This window comes from Pleurodeles waltl, chromosome 9, assembly GCF_031143425.1.
Source record: "Pleurodeles waltl isolate 20211129_DDA chromosome 9, aPleWal1.hap1.20221129, whole genome shotgun sequence".
NCBI lineage: Eukaryota > Metazoa > Chordata > Amphibia > Caudata > Salamandridae > Pleurodeles > Pleurodeles waltl.
In genome coordinates this window covers 702,301,057-702,313,092 of record NC_090448.1, presented here as the reverse complement: position 1 = coordinate 702,313,092, position 12,036 = coordinate 702,301,057, and positions in this window count along the sequence as shown.

Sequence of the window (12,036 nt, the reverse complement as noted above, 5' to 3'; positions counted from 1 at the left end):
GAGCCTCTACATACATCTCCACCAGTCGTGGCATCAGTACTCCCACGAACCTTTGATAAAATTCAGGGGGAGACCGTCAGTACCAGGGGTTTTCCCCGTCGCCAGGTCTTTTATAGCAGTCTGCACCTCCTGTGCCATCACTGGAGCCCCTAATTGTTCACTGTCTGGCCCTGGCAACGTTTTCAGTTTTAATCCACCCAAGTAAATGTGCAGCGCGCCCCTCTCTGCCAGCAGTGGTGCGCTGTAGAGGGTCATGTAGTACGATCTAAACTCCATTAATGTGCGCCGGTGCATGCAGTATAGTTCCGTCCTGGGTCGTCAGGTGGGTGATTGGAGCGCCCCTGCTCTCCGGTTTTATCAGCCAAGCCAGTAGCCTCCCAGCTCTCCCCTCTTCCTCATGAATTCTATTAGTGTGTATATTATAGTCGTGGCAGCTAAGGCCTCATTTTGCGCTTCCCACGCTGCTGAGAGCAGTCGAGGTGCCTCCGGGTTGATACCCAATTCCGACTCCCACCTATGTAGTGTTGACTCTATGCGAAGGACTTCGGCCATCAGATCCCTTCTGATTCCCACTGTTTAAACTAGGCAATGGCTACGGATCACCACCTTCAGAGACTCCCACTCCACCCTCCGATCTGAAGCTGTCTTCTTATTTAGTGTGAAGTACTCCGTCAGTTTAGTCTCTAAGGTGCTGCAGAAGGCCTCGTTCTCTAAGGTTCTAAGATACAGATGCCACGTCGGGATTGGTGGTAATTTCTCAGCTGTCTGCATCGTCACTAGCAGTGGACTGTGATCTGACACTGTGCGGCCTAAATATTCTGAGTGTGTGAATGTACTGCCAATGCTGGCCATACAGAGCATGTGGTTGATCCTAGTATGTATTTGATAAATGTGAGAGTAGTGTGAGAACAACCTGCAGTGCTGGTGCTGCAACTGCATTATATCTTCCAGCTCCCACCCAGATCTCCAACTCACCAAGTCCTTGGCCACCCGGGTTGCCGCCGCCCCAGCAAAGGTGGAGTAGAATGGTCTATGTCGGGATCAGGGACAGTGTTGAAGTCTCCACCCAGGAGATAAGGACCGCCCGGGTGTAGGGCCAGTCAGACAGACGCCTTGTGAAAGAAGGAGACCTGATCTTGTTTGGGCTCATATATGCGCCCCAGCACTACCAGTCGTCCGCAACAGTGGCCTTCCACTAATACTTTTCGGGCCTCCCTGTCCGCATCCACCAAGACTGGATCAAACGGCACTCCCGCCCTCACCCAGACCAGCGCTAAACTCGCATATGCAGAGTGTGTGATGGCAAACAGTTGCCCCCCCCATCGTTTATGGAGGCACTCGGCCTCCACCTTGGTGAAGTGTGACTCCTGTAGCAGTGCAATATGGACTCCCCTTCTCTTCATGTATGTCAGGATGCTGTGGCGCTTTGACATGCTACCCATTCCCCGAATGTTCCACAATATCAATTTAAGAGTAGTTACTGCAGGCATCAGGGATCCAGCCTGTCATTCGCCGCAAGATCCCCAGCCCTGCACACCGATCCTCATCCTGGGCATCACCAACAGCAAGAACATCAACAGTGGTAATCAATCCCCAACTCCCCATCCCCAGGGCAGAACGGCAAGGCTTACCGCCCAAATCTGTGTTAACAGTCTAATACTAGCCATAGTCTTCACCCTGCTGGAACAGTCCAGGGGCAAATGGGGGGTTATGTTCATCTTTGAGCATTGCAGTGGCGTCGGTCATCGGTGATGTCCGGACCGGCCCAAACTTGCACTCCGGGCGCTGTTCCCATATAGTGGAATTCCATGTATTGGCAAGAGGCGGCAGAGGCTAAATAATGTCTTCAGCCGTCTGAGGTGTCACGTGCGGCAGACCGCCAAGTAGATCCACGACCGACTCATGGTCTGATGAGTCCTCTGTCTCACCTGCATCCGTGTGACTTATTTTGTCCTTATCAGAGGTGGGCAATTCCGTCAGAGACGTGACCGCCTGAATCGTCACCCATTTACCTTGGCTGGCTTGTGTTTTCGTTGGCCCAAGCACCCTGTCCCTGTGAATTCGGTCACCGGAGCGGCGTCTCTTTTTCCAGCGACTGGCCTCGGGGGGGGGGGCTCGAGCATGTTCTGATCGTCCATTCCAGTTTTATGTGTTTCAAGCCAGGGCCATGCCTCCTCTGGATTCAAGCAGAAATGGGTGTGGCCAACCCACATTATTTTCAGTCGAGGGAAAGAGCAGACCATATCGAATCCCTTCAGTCCTTATGGCCTTTTTCACTTCCTCTTCCTCTTGGCCTGCACTGCTGCTGTGTAGTCTGGGTACATAATGACTCTGCTGTTCACCACATCAAAGGGGCCCTCTTCCCGCACTTTCTGAAATAGCAAGTCCCGATCCTTGTAATGGAGCAGCTTGGCCACAGCAGGCCTGGGGTGTCATCCTGGTGCAGGAGACTTGGTTGGACCCTGTGCGCCCTCTCCAGGGCAAAGAATGATGTGAGTTGGTGAGGGCCCATAAGTCCTTTCATCCAGGGTTCCAAGTAGGCCACCATCTCTCTGCCCTCTCTCTCCTTCTGGTAGACCTACTATTCGGACATTGTTGCGCTGGCTGCAGACCTCAGTGTCTTTAGCCCTATGTTCCAGTCTCTGCACTCTGTTTGTAAGGTGGGCAAGTTGGGTTTGTTGCACCCGATGGGATATGCCCATTTCAATCAACTCTTCCTCTGCATTGTCCACTCTCTCCACCAGCTTTCGGTGGTCCGTTCTTAGAAGGCCCAGTTCTGCTTACACTTTCCCTATTTCTTGTCGGAGGGTGTTCCTAGAGTCCTCAAATGCCTCCAGGATCTTTTGTAAGGTGTCGTGCGCCTGAGGTGGTTGGGGTTCTCTCTGTGGGGTCGGTGTTGTGGTACTTCGGTCGGCGTCCGGGCTAGCCGCCTGCGATTCCTGCGGCCTAGGGCGTTGCTTCCCCATCAAACTCACTTGGCCACGGTAGCTAGGTATAAATCTAGGGGGGCCTCTTGCCACCAATGTTGGCCCCCTCTCTTCCGCTTGGGGTCTGCAGTGTCCCATCAGGTTCTCCAAAGCGCAGAGCTGCTCCCCTCAACAGGAGCTGGCGTCACCCACAGATTACCAGGTTGATTAGTCCAGCCTGACCCGGTTGTCCGCGCCACTCCCGGGTTCCAAGGTCTAATAGGGTGGTTCCATCTTCCACTATGGCTGTATTCACTCCACCCTCTGCTTGGTTCCTTGCGGGTGCTACGGGCCGAGCCCAGGAAGGCTATGGAAGGCCGAGCCCACAGTGCTCACCGGTGCTAGTACATCTGCCCAGGTCGCGCCTCACAGATCTGCCCGATCACAATGTGTCCGCTCACCTTTTGAGCCGTGGAGGTCTGCCAGCGCTATAGCAGGTGCCATCTGCCCATCCACTTTTACTGTGGGCAAGGTGGGGGGGGGGCTGGAGCCCCGTCGGCCCTCACACTCCTCCCGTCATCTTCGGCATCTGCCACTTCCACCGTCCATCCCCCGGCAGCATCTGCTTTCACAAGCGCCCGATGTTCCGGTGCGCTCTGTCCACCGGCGGCAGCCGGCACACACCACTAATTCTTTAGAGACGGCGTGCGCCCGTCGTTTTGTGAGGCCACGCCGTCTCAGCACGTCGCGTCCTCAACACTGCCCTTCTCCACCTCAGGAGGCTGTTGTCCTCCATTCTGCAGCTGCTCCGTTCCCCGGGCACTTGCTGCAGGACCCAGAGCCGTGTGTAGCCCTGGGCAGCGCCTGGATCGACAGGATAAGCTGCAGGCCAGTCTGGAGCTCCTCCACTATGCCGCCCCATCTATGGTGGTTAACTCCGCCCCCGCCTTCACCATGTTACATCAGGCTTTGGTGAAATCCTTAGCACTTGGAGTTCATGTGCCACTCTATTAATCTCTCACTTAAGATTTTTCCTTGTAGAGTTTTTAGAGAGGTGAGTAACTGAAGAGGTCTTTATTTGAAGACCTGTAGTAGGTCGTTGTAGGAAGGTAGCCTCTTTCTAGCCTTGTTACCCCCACTTTTGGCCTGTTGTAAGGGATTTTTTACTGTCTCACTGGGATCCTGCTAGCCAGGACCCAGTGCTCATAGTGAAGACCCTACGTTGTCAGTGTGTTTGATATGTGTCACTGGGATCCTGCTAGCCAGGACCCCAGTGCTCATAGGTTTGTGGCCTATATGTGTTCCCTGTGTGGTGCCTAACTGTATCACTGAGGCTCTGCTAACCAGAACCTCAGTTTTTATGCTCTCTCTGCTTTTAAAATTTTCACTGCAGGCTAGTGACTAATTTTACCAATTTACATTGGCACACTGGAACACCCTTATAATTCCCTTGTATATGGTACCTAGGTACCCAGGGTATTGGGGTTCCAGGAGATCCCTATGGGCTGCAGCATTTCTTTTGCCACCTATAGGGAGCTCAGACAATTCTTACACAGGACTGCCACTGCAGCCTGAGTCAAATAACGTCCACATTATTTCACAGCCATTTTACACTGCACATAAGTAACTTATTAGTCACCTATATGTCTAACCCTCACTTGGTGAAGGTGAGGTGCCAAGTTACTTAGTGTGTGGGCACCCTGGCACTAGCCTGTGCCCCCACATTGTTCAGAGCAAATTCCCCAAACTTTGTGAGTGCGGGGACACCATTACACGTGTGCACTACATATAGGTCACTACCTATATGTAGCGTCACAATGGTAACTCCGAACATGGCCATGTAACATGTCTAGGATCGTGGGATTGTCACCCCAATGCCATTCTGGTATTGGGGGGACAATTCCATGCATCCCCGGGTCTCTAGCACAGAACCCGGGTACTGCCAAACTGCCTTTCCGGGGTCTCCACTGCAGCTACTGCTGCTGCCAACCCCTCAGACAGGTTTCTGCCCCCCTGGGGCCTGGGCAGCCTGGTCCCAGGAAGGCAGAACAAAGGATTTCCTCTGAGAGAGAGTGTTACACCCTTTCCCTTTGGAAATAGGTGTGAAGGGCTGGGAAGGAGTAGCCTCCCCCAGCCTCTGGAAATGCTTTGATGGGCACAGATGGTGCCCTCTCTGCATAAGCCAGTCTATACCGGTTCAGGGATCCCCCAGCCCTGCTCTGCCGTGAAACTGGACAAAGGAAAGAGGAGTGACCACTCCCCCGACCAGCACCTCCCAGGGGAGGTGCCCAGAGCTCCTCCAGTGTGTCCAAGACCTCTGCACCTCTGCCATCTTGGATGCAGAGGTGTTGGGGCACAATGGACAGCTCTGAGTAGCCACTGCCGGCAGGTGACGTCAGAGGCCCCTCCTGATAGGTGCTTTACCTTTTTAGAGTCTCTCCTCTGGGCTATTCCTCAGATAACGAATGCAAGAGCTCACCAGAGTTCCTCTGCACTTCCCTCTTTGACTTCTGCCAAGGATCGACCGCTGACTGCTCCAGGACGCCTGCAAAACCGCAACAAAGTAGCAAGAAGACTGTGAGAAAGTAGCCTCTTTCTAGCCTTGTTACCCCCACTTTTGGCCTGTTTGTGAGTGTATGTCAGGGTGTTTTCACTGTCTCACTGGGATCCTGCTAGCCAGGGCCCAGTGCTCATAGTGAAAACCCTATGTTTTCAGTATGTTTGTTATGTGTCACTGGGACCCTTCTAGTCAGGACCCCAGTGCTCATAAGTTTGTGACCTATATGTGTTCCCTGTGTGATGCCTAACTGACTCACTGAGGCTCTGCTAACCAGAACCTCAGTGGTTATGCTCTCTCTTTACAAATTGTCACTAACAGGCTAGTGACCAATTTTACCAATTTACATTGGCATACTGGAACACCCTTATAATTCCCTAGTATATGGTACTGAGGTACCCAGGGTATTGGGGTTCCAGGAGATCCCTATGGGCTGCAGCATTTCTTTTGCCACCCATAGGGAGCTCTGACAATTCTTACACAGACCTGCCACTGCAGCCTGAGTGAAATAACGTCCACGTTATTTCACAGCCATTTTACACTGCACTTAAGTAACTTATAAGTCACCTATATGTCTAACCTTTACCTGGTAAAGGTTGGGTGCTAAGTTACTTAGTGTGTGGGCACCCTGGCACAAGCCAAGGTGCCCCGACATTGTTCAGGGCCAATACCCCGGACTTTGTGAGTGCGGGGACACCATTACACACGTGCACTACATATAGGTCACTACCTATATGTAGCTTCACAATGGTAACTCCGAATATGGCCATGTAACATGTCTAAGATCATGGAATTGCCCCCTCTATACCATCCTGGCATAGTTGGCACAATCCCATGATCCCAGTGGTCTGTAGCACAGACCCTGGTACTGCCAAACTGCCTTCCCAGGGTTTCACTGCAGCTGCTGCTGCTGCCAACCCCTCATACAGGCTTCTGCCCTCCTGGGGTCCAGCCAGGCCTGGCCCAGGATGACAGAACAAAGGACTTCCTCTGAGAGAGGGTGTTACACCCTCTCCCTTTGGAAAATGGTGTGAAGGCAGGGGAGGAGTAGCCTCCCCCAGCCTCTGGAAATGCTTTCATGGGCACACATGGTGCCCATTTCTGCATAAGCCAGTCTACACCAGTTCAGGGACCCCTCAGCCCTGCTCTGGCGCGAAACTGGACAAAGGAAAGGGGAGTGACCACTCCCCTGTCCTGCACCTCCCCTGGGAAGTGCCCAGAGCTCCTCCAGTGTGCTCCAGACCTCTGCCATCTTGGAAACAGAGGTGCTGCTGGCACACTGGACTGCTCTGAGTGGCCAGTGCCAGCAGGTGACGTCAGAGACTCCTTCTGATAGGCTCCTTCAGGTGTTGCTAGCCTATCTTCTCTCCTAAGTAGCCAAACCCTCTTTTCTGGCTATTTAGGGTCTCTGCTTTGGGGATTTCCTTAGATAACGAATGCAAGAGCTCATCCGAGTTCCTCTGCATCTCTCTCTTCACCTTCTGCCAAGGAATCGACTGCCGACCGCGCTGGAAGCCTGCAAAACTGCAACAAAGTAGCAAAGACGACTACTGCAACTCTGTAACGCTGATCCAACCGCCTTCTCGACTGCTTTCCTGGTGGTGCATGCTGTGGGGGTAGTCTGCCTCCTCTCTGCACTAGAAGCTCCGAAGAAATCTCCCGTGGGTCGACGGAATCATCCCCCTGCAACCGCAGGCACCAAAGAACTGCATCACCGGTACCCTGGGTCTCCTCTCAGCACGACGAGCGAGGTCCCTTGAATCCAGTATCTCTGTCCAAGTGACTCCCACAGTCCAGTGACTCTTCAGTCCAAGTTTGGTGGAGGTAAGTCCTTGCCTCCCCACGCCAGACTGCATTGCTGGGAACCACGACTTTTGCAGCTACTCCGGCCTCCGTGCACTTCCGGCGGAAATCATTTGTGCACAGTCCAGCCTGGGTCCACGGCACTCTAACCTGCATTGCACGACCTCCTAAGTTGTTCTCCAGCGACGTGGGACTCCTTTGTGCTACTTCGGGTGAGCACCGTTTCACGCATCCTCGTAGTGCCTGTTTCTGGCACTTCTGCGGGTGCTGCCTGCTGCTGAGAGGGCTCCTTGTCTTGCTCGACGCCCCCTCTGTCCCCAGACGCAATTGGCGACATCCTGGTCCCTCCTGGGCCACAGCAGCATCCAAAAACCCTAACCGCACGATTTGCAGATAGCAAGGCTTGTTGGCGGTCTTTCTTCAGGAAAACACTTCTGCACGACTCTTCACGGCGTGGGGGATCCATCCTCCAAAGGGTAAGTCTCTAGCCCTTGTCGTTCCTGCAGAAACCTAAGCTTCTACTGTTCAGTAGCAGCTTCCTTGCACCCACAGCTGGCATTTCCTGGGCATCTGCCCATCTCCGACTTGCTTGTGACTTTTGGACTTGGTCCCCTTGTTCCACAGGTACCCTCGACTGGAAATCCATCGTTGTTGCATTGCTGGTTTGTGTCTTTCCTGCAGAATTCCCCTATCACGACTTCTATGTCCTTTGGGGAACTTTAGTGCACTTTGCACTCACTTTTCAGGGTCTTGGGGTGGGCTATTTTTCTAACCCTTACTATTTTCTAATAGTCCCAGCGACCCTCTACAAGGTCACATAGGTTTGGGGTCCATTCGTGGTTCGCATTCCACTTTTGGAGTATATGGTTTGTGTTGCCCCTATCCCTATGTGTCCCCATGGCATCCTATTGTAACTATACATTGTTTGCACTGTTTTCTAATACTATTACTGCATATTTTGGTATTGTGTACATATATCTTGTGTATATTTGCTATCCTCATACTGAGGGTACTCACTGAGATACTTTTGGCATATTGTCATAAAAATAAAGTACCTTTATTTTTAGTATATCTGTGTATTGTGTTTTCTTATGATATTGTGCATATGACACTAGTGGTACTGTAGGAGCTTCACTCATCTCCTAGTTCAGCCTAAGCTGCTCTGCTAAGCTACCATTATCTATCAGCCTATGCTGCTAGACACCCTATACACTAATAAGGGATAACTGGGCCTGGTGCAAGGTGCAAGTACCCATAGGTACTCTCTACAAGCCAGTCCAGCCTCCTACATTGGTTGTGCAGCGGTGGGATAAGTGCTTTGAGACTACTTACCACTTTTATTATTGTACTTTTCATAAGAGAAAAATATACAAAACAAGTTCAGTGTATGTACACCTAACCAAAAAGTTTTGCATTTCTTTTCTCACTTCTTTTCTAAAGTGCTGAAAAGTACCTCTAAACTTTCTAAAAAGTTCTTAAAAGTTTAAAAAGTTTTTTTTCTGTCTTTCTAAAAGTTCTGAAAACTTTTTTCTCTTTTTCTATCACTTAAACTCTCTCTAAAAAATGTCTGCCACAGGCCAAACTGTTGATCTGTCCAAACTTGCATATGATCACCTTAGCTGGAAAGGAGCAAGGAGTCTCTGCATAGAAAGAGGTTTGAGTGTAGGGAAGAATCCTTCTTTGGAATTATTGCTTAACATGCTTAAAGAACAAGATAAGGTCAGAAGGGCCCCATCTGTTGAAAAAGTAGCTAATGGTTCCCAATCTGATCCAGGGACTCCCCTAGAAAAAGATTCAGGAAGGAAACCTCCTAGCCTGCCCATTACTAGACAGCCTAGCATAGTTGGTACTGAGGTAGAGTCACACCATACAGATAGTGTTGTCTCACATCATAGCAAGAGTATTCCTTCTCACCACAGTAGAAGTGATGTTTCTGTTAACCAAGCTGTTAGGGTGCCTTCTGTAAGGGATAGGTCTCCTTCTGTCCATTCTCACCACACTTCTGTTTCAAGGCATTTCCCACCCACCCACCCTGATGACAGATTGTTAGAAAGGGAGCTCAATAGATTGAGAGTGGAACAAACCAGACTGAAGCTCAAGAAGCAACAGCTGGATTTGGATAGACAATCCTTAGAAGTAGAGAAGGAGAGACAGAAATTGGGTTTAGAAACCCATGGTGGCAGCAGCAGTATTCCCAATAGTCATCCTGCAAAAGAGCATTGTTAGACCTGACAGCCTTAGGGTAGTCACCCCTAACTTTTTGCCTGCCTCCCTCCTCGTTTTGGATACTGTTCTTGCTGGTTTTTAGACTCTGCGCACTTTACCACTGCTAACCAGTGATAAAGTGTATATGCTCTCTCTCTGTAAACATGGTAACTTTGGATCATACCTGATTGAACTATTTAATCTACTTATAAGTCCCCAGTCATGTGCACTCCAGGTGCCTAGGGCATATAGATTAAATGCTACTAGTGGACCTGCAGCACGGATTGTGCCACCCACTTAAGTAGCCCCTTTTCCTTGTCTCAGGCCTACCATTGCTAGGCCTGTGTGTGCAGTTTCACTGCCACCTCGACTTGGCATTTAAAAGTACTTGCCAAGCCTAGAACTCCCCTTTTTCTGCATATAAGTCACCCTTAATGTGTGCCCTGGGTATCCCCTAGAGCAGGGTGCTGTGTAGGTAAAAGACAGGACATGTACCTGTGTAGTTATATGTCCTGGTAGTGTAAAACTCCTAAATTCGTTTTTGCACTACTGGGAGACCTGCTCCCTTCATAGGCTAACATTGGGGCTGCCCTCATACACTGTTGAAGTGGCAGCTGCTGATCTGAAAGGAGCAGGGAGGTCATATTTAGTATGGCCAGAATGGTAATACAAAATCCTACTGACTGGTGAAGTCGGATTTAATATTACTATTCTAGAAATGCCACTTTTAGAAAGTGAGCATTTCTTTGCACTTAAATCCTTCTGTGCCTTACAATCCACGTCTGGCTAGGTTTAGTTGACAGCTCCTTGTGCATTCACTCAGACACACCCCAAACACAGGGTACTCAGCCTCACTTGCATACATCTGCATTTTGAATGGGTCTTCCTGGGCTGGGAGGGTGGAGGGCCTGCCCTCACACAAAGGACTGCCACACCCCCTACTGGGACCCTGGCAGACAGGATTGAACTGAAAGGGGACCTGGTGCACTTCTTAGCCACTCTTTGAAGTCTCCCCCACTTCAAAGGCACATTTGGGTATAAAACAGGGCCTCTGCCCTACCTCATCAGACACTTGCTGGAGAAGAAACCGGAACCAGAAACTACATCCTGCCAAGAAGAACTGCCTGGCTGCTCAAAGGACTCACCTGTCTGCTTTCTACAAAGGACTGCTGTCTTGCTGTTGCCCTGCTGCCTTGCTGAACTCTTGTCTGGCTGTGAAAGTGCTCTCCAAGGGCTTGGATAGAGCTTGCCTCCTGTTCCTTGAAGTCTCAGGACCAAAAAGACTTCTTCCTTTCACTTGGACGCTCCGTGCGCCGAAACTTTCGACGCACAGATTGTTTCGCGGCGAGAAAAACGCCGCACACCGACGCTGATCGACGCGACGCCCTCGGGGCGATCGAGACTTCGACGCACAACCTCGCAAGGACAAAGCCGCTCGACTTTCCAGGAGAAATCGACGCGACGCCCACCGTGAGTGCGAAACTTTGACGCACGGCCTCGCAAGGACAACGCCGCCCGACTTCCAAGGAGAAATCGACGCGACGCCTGCCGTGAGACCAAACTTTCGACGCACGGCCTCGCAAGGACAACGCCGCCCGACTTCCAAGGAGAAATCGACGCGACGCCTACCGTGAGATCGAAACTTCGACGCGCAGCCCCGCAGAACGACGCGCAGCCGGAAAACAAGCAGGAGAATCCACGCACAGACCCGGGACATCTGGTAATCCCCGCGATCCACAAAAAGAGACTGTCTGCGCGCCGGAAAACGACGCCCGACTTCCCCGCGTGGAAAAGACCGACGCAAGTCTGTGTGTGCTGAGGAGAAATCGACGCACACACCCCTTTTTCCACGCATCTCTTCTCCTGTGGCCCTCTGAGGAGATTTTCCACCAGAAACCAGGTACTTTGTGCTTGAAAGACACTGTATTGCATTCTAAAGACTTAAGACACTCTATATCACTTCCCTGTGATATTTCTACAATTTTCCATTGCAACTTTATTCTTTTTGACCTACAATTATCCTGATAAATATTATATATTTTTCTAAACACTGTGTGGTGTACTTTTGTGGTGCTATATGGTGGTATTGTATGATTTATTGCACAAATACTTTACACATTGCCTTCTAAGTTAAGCCTGACTGCTCGTGCCAAGCTACCAGAGGGTGGGCACAGGATAATCTTGGATAGTGTGTGACTTACCCTGACTAGAGTGAGGGCTTTTGCTTGGACAGGAGGTAACCTGACTGCCAACCAAAAACCCCATTTCTAACATTGGTGATCAGCGGTGAGGATAGGACTTGTATTTGTGCAGTGACATACAGTAGCTAAGTATTTCACTACATACCCACAGTTGAAGGTCAACTTGGTTTTTATCTCTTTTTGAAAATCCGTTTTTTCCTGACAATTTTCAAAAACTAAATCCTCACTCAACATGTCTCTGACTGGGTCTCAGACAGGGGACTTTGACCTAGTCCAGTTGGATACATACACGGTCAAACAACTAAGAGGATTCTGCAGGGCATTAAGGGTACCCACCCAAGGGGCCTCCAGAAAGGAGGACTTT